The following is a 14345-nucleotide window of genomic DNA, read 5'->3' on the forward strand; positions in this document are numbered from 1 at the left end:
TCGAAACCTCCAAACGATCCCCATCGACACAAAACTCTTTCAAGGATATAAACTTAAGCAGGACGTAACTTGTCAAAACTATGATTAAAATGTTTTATTATCGGTGGCTCTTAACATCGTTTCTAAAGCGTATTTATTTGTGTGATGAATTACAGAAGAACTTTTGCGTGTTATAACACAGGTTAGTGCTCGTTTTGCAATATTTATATAAATGTCTGCATATGTCCATAAAAATAAGCGGACATTAAAGACCGCAAATGTCGGCATCTCCGTCAGCGCCGCCCGCCACGCTTCTCCCGATCTCTCGGCTGAAGATCGAAATGAACGCACGGTATTACGTGGAAAATGCATTGAATTATCATTTTTTCTTGTCCGTATGGGAGTAGTAAGGGGACTTGCCAACAGATGGAGGGGATAAGAGCGGGTGGCGCCATCCAATAGTTGTCAGCGACAGAAATTGCATGGACTGCAACATCCAACAAAAATCGCATGCATAAACAAGAAGAGCTTTAGACTGCAAATATGCTGCTGGAATTTTATTACTCTTCTGGCTCACTTCACCTTATTGAATGTAGCAGTGCTTACGAAGGCTTTCTTTTATCATCCTGACGTATTACTGGTTTCGCACAAGTTAACATACGTTTACAATGACATTGCAATATTCTTAGATATCAAGAAGAATCCAACCAAACGGGATAAATATTGAATACTATCACGAAAAAGTGAAACATAAATCTGCATTGGTGAACGTTATAAAAATTGGCAAGTGCATGCTCCCAACCTCAAATTTACTGCAACACTAGTATTGCAATGAAATTAACACCACTGTCTGTCCTGTCTGTTTAATCTCGTGAGAGATGGTCTTAAATCTCTCACTGAGTGAAGTTAATGTCCAATATTATGAAATAAAATACTAATAATAAATACGTAAATATTTTAATATCATATTTACTCGAATCATTCAATCATAACAGCAAATCACTTCCTTCAAGAATTGACTTTTCTCTGCGAGCCCTGCTAAATTTTCAATTAGTAGGTACATTGATTTTTCGCAAACGCCAAAACTGTAAAATATGGTAATTGCTGCGAAATTATGTTTAGGAATGTGCAGTGATGTCTGGACACATTTTTCGTCCGTTCGAAATATCGAAATAATGCGAATTTGGCATAAAATGCGAATTGTTGGTGTTTTTAGCGATTTTTTTTTAAAGAAATGTCCTAAAACAACAAAAAATTCCATGAAATCCAACATCCTTGTCTTTTCTAGGCCATGTTTGTGTACATAGAACATGCAAGTTTTCCAACATTTTACTCAAGAGTAAACTATAGAGTTATACGTACGTGGAATAATTCCGACAGCCACATTAAATAATTTATTTCCCACGATTTTTTTCAACTTCTATCAAAACCATTTGCATCACAGAGCAAAGTGGCAGGGTTCTAACAGGAGATCGAGTGCATATCTACCGTCATATGGGAGGCACATCTTCGTATTTGTCGCACGAGATATGTTTTGAATTACCAAGCCAAGTGCGTACTGTCGGCATTTGTCGAGAGAGTAATAATGGAGCTCAGTCGTTAGGGCATCTGACTACTATGCGAGAGACCTGGGGTCGATCCCCTGCGGGGGAGAACCGGGATGTTTTCCACCTATTCAAACTGCTCCGGTGCCCACCCAGCATCATATGAAGCTGGTACCTTGAGGAAACTTTGAGGTATAAAGGTAGCCAGGAGTGTGGTGCTGATCACATCACCCCCACCTTCAGCCGTGATCAAGAAAGTGTAGGGCCCTAACTCCACACCAAAATTCCATTATCTAAAATCCTTACCTTAAAATTTATAAAGGGGTATGGAAAATTACTTTCCCAAAATAACTTTCAAGATATCAAACTCTCGCGAAGAGGCGTAAGCCATGTGACTTACAATTTGAAACAGCAGTTTAAAAACACCATGAAGGTATAATTTCAGATATTTGCCAGAAAATGCGCTAAAATGAAAATGTGAATTTTGGGAAAAATAACACCATATAGTAAAAAATAAAAAATAAGAAAATACACCAATTTGAAAAAAAAAATAACAAAATATCAAGGTCCCTACCGATTAGGCAAAAATAAAACAAGAATATCAGTTGTAATTTATTGCATTAGTAACAGTGAGTCCTAACCTAATTTTCGGCATAATCACCACCGTTGTTCTGGCATGTGTCGTAGCATGGCACTAAATTTTGTATGCCTATGATGTATGTGTCTGACAGCAATGACTGGAACTATCTTTACCGCAATGTAGCTGTCAAATCCTTGCCCTGCCAGAAACCTCTTCAGTGTAACAAAGAGATGAAAGTCTGTACATTCAAGGCCAGGGCTGTACAGGGAGTGGTCTAAGTGATGAAAAGGGCCCTTGTGTACTCACTCAGCTGTATGGGGTTGTGCATATTCGATTGGCCTTCCGTGAATTGTCTGCACCATCGTCTGACCATACTATCACTCACAACGTCCGGGCTGCACAACTCACACGATTGCTGGTGGATCTGTGCCAAATTCTGAGCGTGCAATGTAGACTACATCGCAGTCGGTGGGATACTTTATGAGAGCTGCAATCTTTAACTTAGAACTGTCCTCAACCGGTTGCATTGCAACTGTACCAGATTACAGCTACATGCTACTTCTTCCTGCCTGCATGTGTGTGTGTCGCTCTCCGACCACTAGTGCTGCGTATAGGCACCATTGGATCTTTTTCAGGATGCCCCTCGTATATGAACTTTCAGAAGCTTTTATTATTAGAGTGTTCCTGTTTTAATGTGTTGGTTAGCTAAATCAGGTACCTATACAATGCAATTCTATAAATTCCTTACGTTAAATTTCTAATACTTACATACCCTTTTCGTCAGCATTAATGGTCTAACTGCATGTTGTGAGTTTCACAGCACTTCACTTGGATATACTGTACTGAAGCAGAAATCCCATCGATAATTTAAGGAAATATGACAATTTCTTTTGTTCGATTGAGTTGTTTCACTTATATGCAAGAGTTAATTTGTTTGCTTTACATAGAAGAGAGAAGTAGCTTTATGCATTGAAAAATGAGTCCGCACTCATAGTTTTTGCAAGCAGAGGGTTCCAAACCTTAGTGGAAATATCAACATATAATACCGAGAATGTATAAGGAGACTGATAAATTACAAATTGTATTTCTTAATCAATCACTCTTCACTCTTATCTCATTTAGTCGTAACTTTAAAAATAATCAAGTATTTTATTATAAACTTACTGCGTATGACAAAATTCCATAATCCTTCCTTAGCTTGTGAATAGCAATAATTTTCCAAATTCACTATTTTGCATTTTGAATTCAAATCATAGAGAATAGAGAAATTAAGTCAATTTAATAGAAGATAATATTGGTACTTAGCAAAACCATACGTGGATCTGTTTGAGTTTATTATTTCCATTTGCAAAAACATCAATTTAGTTTAGTTTGTAATTGTCAGGGAAAAATGTAAATTTTGTCCTGGAAAACCTAGAAAAGTCAGGGAATTTCATTTCTGCTTGTTTGTAGCCACCCTGACTTTCTACTGTTCTTTTAGGTTATTTCAGTTAATCCGGACTTTCCTTAAACCGGTCAACTTATTCCCCCATTAGTACGGATTAACGAGGTTTTACTGTACTGTGTTTTTTTTTTAATTTAGTTTGTTTTACTTCACTGTTCTGCCACTGTTGGCTAATTGCGAAGATGAGAATGAATGGTGACTGATAAGACTAGATGGATGAAAGGACACAACACGAGCCTCACAGAGGATTATACTGTCTGTGAGTCCAGACGCCAGACCCTCGCTAGTGTGCAAAATGCAGTCCAGGGGGATTACGGCGTGGGAAGTAAACGTGGTACAAATTCGAAAGTTTGGAACCTTCTAGCTTCACCTTTGGATAAATAAGGATAATTAGTTGAGGATGTAAAGTGAAGTACGATGAAAAGTAACAACAGAAATTAAAATCGGCAAAAATGCGAAATTTCTCTCTTTTTCTTTATCCCAAGTTAGTGTAGTGGTAACGTCTTAGCCTTGCAATCAAAGGGTCCCTGGTTCGAATCCCAGGTTAAACTGACAATTCCGATTAGCACCTCTGTGCATAAAGTGGACTTATAACCAAACTTAACCCTCTGTAATGATGATTACGCTGGTCTCCATAGTTAACTTGGGTAGAAATGCGTAATGTTATTAAGGAACGAGCCAACCAATGCAAACAGCTGAATTTATATATAAGAAAAATTTAAATGTCGGTTTTCGTTATACAGTCGAACCTTGATAACTCGAACTTGAGGAGGAAAATAAAAAATCGAGGTATCAAGGATTTCGACTTACCAGTGTTCGAGTTATCGAGGGCCAAAATCGCCGACTTCGAGTTATGGAGGTCTAAAGTTTACTGACCCTTCTGAACGTCGGCACTACGTATGCCTATAACGTATGTAGCATCATTTTAAGTTTATACTATTGAACAAAACTTTAGATGCACTACGTACGTACGTACAACATTGATTTGGTAAAATGCATATTTGGTACAGTACCGGCAAAAAAAATGGGACACCTAGATCCTGAAATGCTCGCGAACCCGCATGGCGTTATGTGTGTTGCCTAACTCTATGGCGTTGTGCGAAGGTCGTTACGAAGCGTTTCTTTTTACACTCAAGTGAGAAACCTAATATGCAGTGTTTCAAACGTCACGCAATTCTAACTTTGATCGCTTCAGATTCGAAAGCCGTAAAACATACTTACACCTGGATTTTTATGTTTCTACGTATTTGTAATACTTGTAATTGCCAATTTGTGCTATAGCCCGCTCCAAATTAATAAAATATGGAAATTTAGAATAATTATTTGTCCAAGATGTCAATTTCGAGAGAGAAAGAGAAATTACCAGAGGATCGCAATTGGATGTTTGTTGCGAGTGACGGAGAACTTTATGGCTTTGGGAATATCCATTTCTTGAGCGAAGTAAGAAAGTAACACTTCAGTGGAATGTTGTTTTGTCCTGTAATTATCCATCATTACTCCAGGCTTCTCCACATTTTAACCTTACCTCGCGATCCATTACATCTACTATGGATATTGACAAGGTGTCTTGCTGTCCTTCTCCATGGTGCAGAGACAACATTCTCGCCCTGTTATCGAGAGGACCTAGATTCGAACCTTCGTTGAAATCAGATGATGCAATTAACATTTCTGAAGCGCCATACCCTATTAGTGTTGCCAGATTCAACAAAATTTACAAATGAAAATAAAGGGTTGAGTTAAAATTTTGGTTTATAATTTTCTCGATGCGATTATTTAGTCACATGTTCAGTAATTTAGGACATTTCCTCCCCTCTTTTAGCAACCAACCACGAGTTATCGTGGCGCCTGTTACGTTAAGATATTTTGAGTTATGACTTAATTACGGTTTGACATGACCTAAGTGTTTAACGTGTTTTCAAAATTTGTCCCCCTATAAATAATTCTTATAACCCAGCAACAAGCGTCATTATATAACCCACAGGGCAATCCTGTGACGACTACTCACATATATCAATACAATGAAACTTTAGCACTGTTAAATAAACAACCTAATTTCTTTTTCACTTTGCATCATTGGACAGAATCCGTTTTATGAAAACTTTAGCTCGTTACAAAGGTTTGGTTTCCGACTATTTCTGACTTCTCTGAGTGTGCCTAATCTTGTCTTTCGTTTCTCGAAATGGCTTATCAACACAATACGATGGTATTTACGGCATACAGATTTCCGTGAATCTAAGCGAAAGGTGTATGTCCAAGAGGACCAGCGATCTTTTGTTGTCTTTGTACTATTATTTGGTCCTTAAACGAGGTAGGACTGAGTCTGGCAGTCTTACGTGTAGTTTTAAATCATTTATAGGTTAGGAGAGATTTTTCTAATATTACCTAATTCTCGAGCAAGATTGAGAGTTTCAGATAAATAAGTCTCGGTCTTCTCGATTTCAAAGAGGTATGCCTGCCATATCTCGACAAGTCTCGAAGGATCCAACCTAGTTCTCGTCTCAAGTTTCACTGGGCTGTCTCGGTCTTGTTCTAGTCTCGACATTCGTGCCGTGCCGTCTTGATATAACCGACATTATTCTTTGCAGTGTAACCTAACATACATACGCTGAGTAAAATTCAAGTAGTACTCTTGATATTTTTCTCGGAGAAAAAAAATGGTTTTTGGGGGATCCGGACTACATAGACCCTCCCTTTGGATACGCCATTACTTCGAGTGATTTTGTATTCGGTGTCTTCCTCGTAACAGAATGCCATAGGCAGCAAGAAATTGACAGAGGAAAAAGTATTTAAAGAGACTAAACAAGATTTCACAATGCGGAATAAAACTTGGTTTAAACCAAAATACCTGAAAAACGGAAAGCTCGGTTTTACTTTAGCCATGCTTTTACGCACGTTGTAGCTCAAACACGATCGAAAAAGCAGTTCTGAACTCCTCATGAAATTGGCAGCTGCAGCTCGAACAGGTACTGCACCTATATTGGTCTATCAAGGTAAGGTATAGGGTCTGCTGAAGCATGACTCGTGCACTGATAAGAAGACCAACACGTAGCCCAGCGAAGCCAAGCAGAAACTCGCAGCATTACGTGTTGCTTTGTTGGTGTTTAGGCGAATGGTGGGAGGTGGGGGAGAGATCGAGGTTGAATGCACTTTTTTTGTAACTCACTTTCGTTGCACTTTACTTTGATTTTTATTACATTTTATCTAAAGTTTACTACACTTCGACTTATTGAGGTCCGTGGGACAAGAACTTCGAGTTATAAAGGTGATTAGAATTTTACTTCGACTCATAGAGGTTTTCCATAGTCTACCTTCGAGTGATTGAGCTCGAACGGCATCCCATAAACTACAAAAATTCGTCTTATCAAGGTTTTATTCGAGTTGTTGAGGTTCGACTTATCAAGGTTTCACTGTATTTTGATAGAGAAGTTTGATACGAACAAATGGAACTTCGTTAATTTGTTGCTACGTAACATATGGAAGGTGCTTATATCCATTATTTAATATTCATTTGTTGAAATCGTAAAGGAGAATTCACTCGGAAGCATCGGCACACACGTGTCGCTTGTGGGGCCTGTCATGCCGCTACAGTGACAAACGTTACTGCTGATTGGCTAAATTTCAAATCACCAACCCTGAGACCTTCTGTAAACAAAACCACGTGCATGCAGAAAGCATTGCAAACTCATAGAAGTAAAATAATCCACATGAAAATCCAGCGTTATTACAGGATTCATTACGTAAGGTAAAACAACGGCCAATTTGTAGTATGGGATACGCTGCCGCAAATGACGTCTCTTTTCACCAGTTATCATTTCCCATAAATTTGGCTTCTTTCTTGCATGCGAATTGAATATATTTTACTTGCACTTTTTTTAGACAAAATGATATAACATGGTAATGTATATTTCTAAGGTTTGATATAGATAGGAGTGTATTTGAAATTTGTTTGTAGATTTTATGTAAATTGTATCTTATGTAAATAAAATATATAATGGGCATACACACCCATATACAATGTTGTAAGTCCAATAAATATATTGATGATGATTAGAGCCCGGAAGTTTGGCAAAATGCCTCTTTTTATCTACTGCATATATTGATAAACTTTTTCCGGATATACGTTGTTTATGTTGTTTCGAATGTTTTAGAAACCTTTTCATTTTCCCTATTTGGGACCCCACTGCCTATTTTTAATTATAATGCTTTTTTTTGCCTTTTTCAATGAAATTTGACAATTTCTTTTAAAAAAATGTGTAGGATAAATTATTTTTTCTCCCAAAAAACGTTGTTGGCATTTATTTTTCTTCCGTTTATTATGTGAATAATTTTCGCCTTATTAAAGTAATATTGAACGCAGGTATGTTTCAACATTGCTGAAGGAGAAAAGTGTGAGAAAAAAGTATTTCATGCTGATTTAGGATATTGCCTTTCCGTTGACATTTCCTTGTGCATGATTGACTGATGAATACCTGTTGCAGAACACCTGCACAATTACGTCATCACGTCCAGCGTCCGTGTCAGGAGGTTATTGACAAGAAACAGCACTAATGCCCAAGGGCCTTTACATGGATTCCAAAATCAAGTTCTCTATCTTTAGTTTAGTTCTGCACTTTGGAGGGAAAGGATCGTGTAGTTGTCATCATGCCGAAATTTAGTGTGCCATTAAGTGCTAAGGTACATGGTTACGTGCGTGAATTTGGTGAAAGCACATTTTCGACAGACGGTACTATTCTTCTCTGCAAGATATGTGAAAAAACAATCAACCATGAGAAAAAATACTTTATATCTCAGCATGTGTCAACAGCAAAACATAAATCTGCAGCTGCTAAAATGATCGGACAGAAGAAGATATCCCTAATTTCAACAGTGGGCATTTCATCCAACAGGCAATCTCAGTTTTCTCTTGAACTGTGCAAAGCTTTCATGGAAGCAGGAATACCTTTCTGGAAAGTTGAAAACAAGTCACTGAGGAAATTCCTGGAGAAATACACTAAAGAAACGGTGCCGTCGGAATCTACGCTGCGGAAAACATATTTAAGCGTCTGCTACGAAGAAGCACTGCAAAGAATTCGTGCTGAAGTTGGTGGAAAAAAAATGTGGATTTCAATAGATGAAACTACTGACGCTATGGGACGCTACATAGACAACGTCATCATATGGAACCAACATGCGGAGAATCCTCGTCATTTCTTCTCACGCAGGCCCGTAGCTAGAGGGGGGGCAGGGGGGCAACTGCCCCCCTGAGAGCATGCTTTGCCCCCCCCCTGTGAAAAATACAGAACACATTCCTACCTGGAATTCTCACTAATCTTTACAATTATATCCTGTATTACTCTAGCAACACGAAGGTGCGTCGGATTCCGTATAATGTCGTATCAGGATATCCCTTCCAGATTCAGATTTCGGAAAATGATTTCGCAATTTTCAGTATCTAGAACAGTTATGACACTTTGAGTAGTCTTGTATTAAAAGTGTCTAATGTATTTGGATGTTTTTTTTTCTCGAATGTGTTGCTATGAAGTTTGAACTACATAATTTCATAATTTTTTGTTTCCCAAGTCTATCTTTTGGTAATAGCGAGAGAGAGGGAGTGGATATTTGATTTTTGTTACTTAGCATTGCTTTTCTGCCACATCCAGCTAATCGTGGAGATGAGTGATGACGTGAAATTGATGAAGAGAGACTCACAAACAGTGCTGCAACCACAAGGGGGCAGGGACATTGTGGTCGTCCCCCCCAATCTTGGAGGGAAGTCCAATCTAGGGGAGCAAACATTGAAGTAAAGAAACAAGACTAGCAGAATCTAAGAATAACAGGACAAATGGATACTCAAGATGGAATAAGTTTTCAAGTGTTTCTTGCATTTTTCTTCCAGACGGCTAAGGGGACTTACAGGGGGCACAGAGTGGCAATTACCCCCCCCCCCCCGATTTAAAATTTTATACAAATAAAAGTACATTTCGTAAAATTTTCTTGCTCGCAAGCATAATATCTACTATTCTTATAGTCCGTAGTGTAGAGCCGCAGCTAGGGGTCAGCGGGAGTCAACCCTGGGCCAAAACGATCTAAATGAAAAAAAAATGTTAAAGAGATTCCCATGGCGCCCAGTGAAATTATTTGCGCCCAATTAAATCAATATTGTTTTCAGTTTGCAAATATTTGGATCTAAAGATTTTCCTGCTTGCTTCGATCCCAATATGATTATTTTCTGTAATACATTCTAAATTACCTGAGAGAGAAGTAAGGCCAGATATATACTTCAGATTGTTGTCGCACATTTGAGAGACAATTTGGCGGATGAATTGATCATGTAATGTATTTAAATTATATATATATATATATATATATATATATATATATATATATATAAAGAAACTTTGAATACGTACACAATTTAGAGTTAACATGTTGCATATGTATTTTCTTAATTTTATGTCGCTCCATGTTGCATATGTGTAAAAAATATGTTGTACATGAAAGTTATACGTGTCATATGTGCAAAAAGAATAATGTTCGTCATGCATATTATGTCTTTCAAAAATACAGTTTGTGTGCTTGTTTTCCATTATTAGTTAATATTTCAAATTATTTGTTCAAACACAAATGCTTTAGCATCGACTTGTACCCCCTTTTGCATGATTTACGACAATAATAACGTCCTTTTAATGCTACTATTGTTACTACCACTACCACCACTATATTACTATTATTATAATTGGCATGTTTGTCCTGGTACTTGACCCCTCTCCATATAAAGATTTGTGGTTTCGCCTCTGCTCACAAAGAACATTCATGCCCAGGCTCTAACCGGAACCCCTGGCTTCGTAGTGTGTTATGTAACCATCCCACCATGGAGGTCGGCTAGTGGAAGATGTAGGACAGCTTACTGGCTCAAATTATTATCAAACACGATGAAAATGTGATAGTGTTTCACAATTATTATTTCGGTTAGAAAGCGATAAAATTTGTAGTGTGACACTGGTTACACTAAGCATCTTAAGAAATATAAATGTTAATTTCAAATCTTATGAATCATTTCTCTATGCAAACGCATTAAATATGATAAGCAACATAGGTGTGTGTCATGATATCCATTTTATAAAGAGAAAGTTAAGTTTTAACCCTGACTGTTTGCATGATATCGTTTCCATAGCATGTTATATATATATTGCTCTCAAGAATTTTAAACGGCAGTAAAAATAAATTACATTTGCAACTGCGAAGCTTACAATGGGATTGCATACATTAAGGTCATAAGATGCCATATTTCGATTGCTTGTAACATCGAAAGAAGAATTAGATGAATAAATAGTCATTGATAAAAGTTGCCTTCCTTGATGTCCTGTACACACTGTGAAAATTTTCGATGATATCAGGCGGCACCCTATGAATATAGGTTCAAGAAAATGACAAGTAGAAAAAAGCTGCAGTGAAATAAATACGATTGAAAATCTCTCAAATTATTTTATATTTATTTTCTTATATTTATAATATTACATTGTGTCTGTAGCAGACGTTGTCTGTTAAAGTACCTCATGCACAACCTAATTTTTTGACAAATAATTATGTCAACTCTTCTGCTATGGAGTGGATTCTCCTAATTTTGTTCATATATCTTAAGCCATTCTGTGACTGGCAGAAATCAGTATCAGCATAAAAAACCCTGATATTTTGGGTTTGTACGCTTCTGCTCAAAAAGTGGTGGCGATAAGTGGCCCAGAGACCTCACTTTTTTGGAAATGGGGTAAGGCGAAGGAGGCCCCTTAGATCATTTGGTTTCGTACCATAGTCATTAAGGAAGGTATTTTTTTCATAACGTAAAGAGGATACAACATTTCCCTCTATAAAACTTGATATGAAATATGAATCATGACACTGTAATCCAAGAAGTCATTGATCAATCAAAGGATTCTTATTTATTTGTCGGGTGTCAAACACATGTATTTCAATGACACAATATTTTGCAAAATGGTTAACGTAACCAGTAGGCAAACATTGTCTGTAGTGATGCAAGTCTCTCCCCTTTGAAGCAAATAGGAGCCATGTTTTAGCAAGTAGGCCTACAAAAAATTATACAAATTTTTACACAATTCATCAAAGTGTAGATAACATGTAACCATTATTATTTAATTAATTCGATTTTTCTTGCATAACACAACATAATGGTGGTGTTGGATTCTCGTTAGATTCCTTTGTGTGTAAAAATATTGCATGCTGGAAATTAGAGTACATTATGAAGCACAATTTATAAAGGACTTCCTTAATCAGTTCTGCAGAGAAGCCCAAAGTTACATATTAATCGTCTATTAACATTATTGACATGTAAATATAAAGTAGATAAAATCCCAATTAGCCTATATATGTTAAACTTCATATTTGTATTCTTTGTTAGTCCGAAAGGTCATTATCGAAATATTGTTATTTGATGTTGCTCGAACTTTTTTTGTTCGTTGGATTTTCAAGATATCATCCCTTTCCTGTTACCATAGAATAGTTAGAACCTAACCTAACTAGTCTATGCTGTTACGTATCACTTTTGGAGGAGGGGGGCAAGCGCCCCTCTGTACCCTGCTATATCTGCCAATGCAACAAAATATATTAAAAATTTGCCCCCTCTAGGATTGACTTTGCCCCCGCTAGTAAGAAATCCTGGCTACGGGCCTGTTCTCACGTCAGAACAACTAGAGAGAGCCAATGGTACGTCAATAGCTCAGTTAATCTCAAATTCCCTACTTCTGCTCTGGCCAGATGGTGTACATCATGATGACGTGTTACTTTTTATCAGTGATGCAGCTCCCTATATGAAGAAGGCTGCCATTGCATATCACATGTGTAGCCCACGCAATGCACAGAATCGCCGAAGAAGTTAGGGTGTTGCACCCAGAAGTGGACAGGTTGATTTCGAACACAACGAAGATATTTCTGAAATCTCCCTCTCCCCGAAAATTTCAGCAAGTTGGGCCTGAGTTTACCTCCGCAACCAGTCTTGACGAGATAAGGAACCTGGATATCAGCAGCTATATATTATGCTAACAACCTTGAAAAAATCAGTGAGGTGATGGATGCTCTTCCAGAAAATGAAGCGGCTTCAATTCGTGAAGTGAAAAAAACTCCTGTGCTATTCAGAACTGAAGAACGAACTGTCGTTTATTTTTGCACATTATGTTGCATTGCCAGAGACAATTTCAAAGCTAGAGAAACGAGGTGAGACTCTTATAGCATCCATGAAAATCTTCGAGGAATCTATGCAGCAGATGATGGAAGTGCCAGGAGAAAAGGAGTCAGCTGTTGTGGAAAAGTGCAAACGGGTAGTGAGTGCAAATGAGGACCTGAAAGAATTGAAAACAATTTGTGATATTCTAAAAGGTGAAAATGCTGTTACCGAAATGAGTCCAGCTACATTAGCTTGTTTTATGTATGCTCCAATAACTTCTGTCGAAGTAGAAAGATCATTTTCTACTAAGAAAAACATTCTCTCTGACAGACGACTATTAATGAATGTTGAGAACTTAAAAAAACACCTTGTAGTTATGTGCAATCAAGACGGAGAAAATTGAAATGCTCTTCCCAATGTACATTTTAACATTTTGCCAGAGATTATAGATAAAAGTAAGCGACTTCCAAATGTGCCTTTTTTTTTGTTTATTTTGCCTTTTTTTTTTTCATTTTTAGTGCCTATTTTCCACATTATAAATGCCTTTTTGCCTGCCTATTTTAACGAAAATAAATGCCTGAACTTCCGGGCTCTAATGATGATGATCAAAACAAGACAAAGAAAGTTCGTAAAACTGTTGCGGTTGAAAACTTTGACAAACATCCTAATAACGATTTTTGTTCCGCCAAATATAGTGCACTTCGTAAAATAACTTGGTGACATGGCAAGGCAAAATAAGTGTGAACATTTTGTAGTAATATGCATTGTAACTTTCAATGAGCTTCGAGATTTGTGTAGGCTACATAATGATATTTTATAACATTGGTTATTTTCTAAAAATAATCATGTGAACAGCAAGGAAGTAGTGCCACTTTTAACATGGCGAGTTCTATGCGTGCGGGAAGGTCTCCGTGTTCAGTGATACATCGAATCGGTGAGACGGTTTGTTTACAGAAGGTCTCAGGGTTGGTGATTTACACTTTAGTTTCCAAGCAGCATGTGTCGCGTGTCGCTTCGGTGTGAATTACTCTAACACACACACACACACACACACGCGCGCGCACACACACACACACACACACACACACTTCATATATACGTATATATAATCGTTGGGAGTGGTTCAGTTGCTTTTCATTACCTTGTGTTTTAGAAAATTGAACTGCCTGATTTTTTACAGTGAATTACGAGATGCATTGAGTGACACGTTCTAGTTAGGCCTACTAAAGAAGAATTGAGGTACTGAACCATCCCGATCGGCATTTTCGTTAATCCAGTTTAACAATAGAGTTGACTGTGTTGGACAATGGAAGCATACACACAAATTAATCGATACCAATTATATGAAACCTGTAATACACTTACTTATGCATGACATGAGAAAATATATTGAATTTTGCTTGTAATGAGAAAATACGAACAGTTATAGTTCATATAATTTTTGTGTGTTTAGATAAACATCGTCCAATCCTTCGTATCTCCTTCTGGAAACTGAAATATGGTTATTAAAAAAGAAAGGAAATATTCACTCGGAAGCCGGTAGCTCGAAGTGTATGTTGTCGTGATGAAGAGAAACCGAAATATGAAACTGAAAATGAACGGCGACTGGAAAGGGGAGGTTTAACGCCCAATATTTGAGATAAA

General features: G+C 37.4%; 1 protein-coding gene across 1 annotated transcript in view; it reads left to right on the forward strand.

The window, feature by feature from the left end:
- The window catches only part of in (inturned planar cell polarity protein), a 211232-nt gene that overhangs the window by 166845 nt on the left and 30042 nt on the right, over positions 1 to 14345 (forward strand). The window lies entirely within an intron of this gene.

This window comes from Lepisma saccharinum, chromosome 3 (assembly GCF_977018435.1).
Source record: "Lepisma saccharinum chromosome 3, izLepSacc3.1, whole genome shotgun sequence".
NCBI lineage: Eukaryota > Metazoa > Arthropoda > Insecta > Zygentoma > Lepismatidae > Lepisma > Lepisma saccharinum.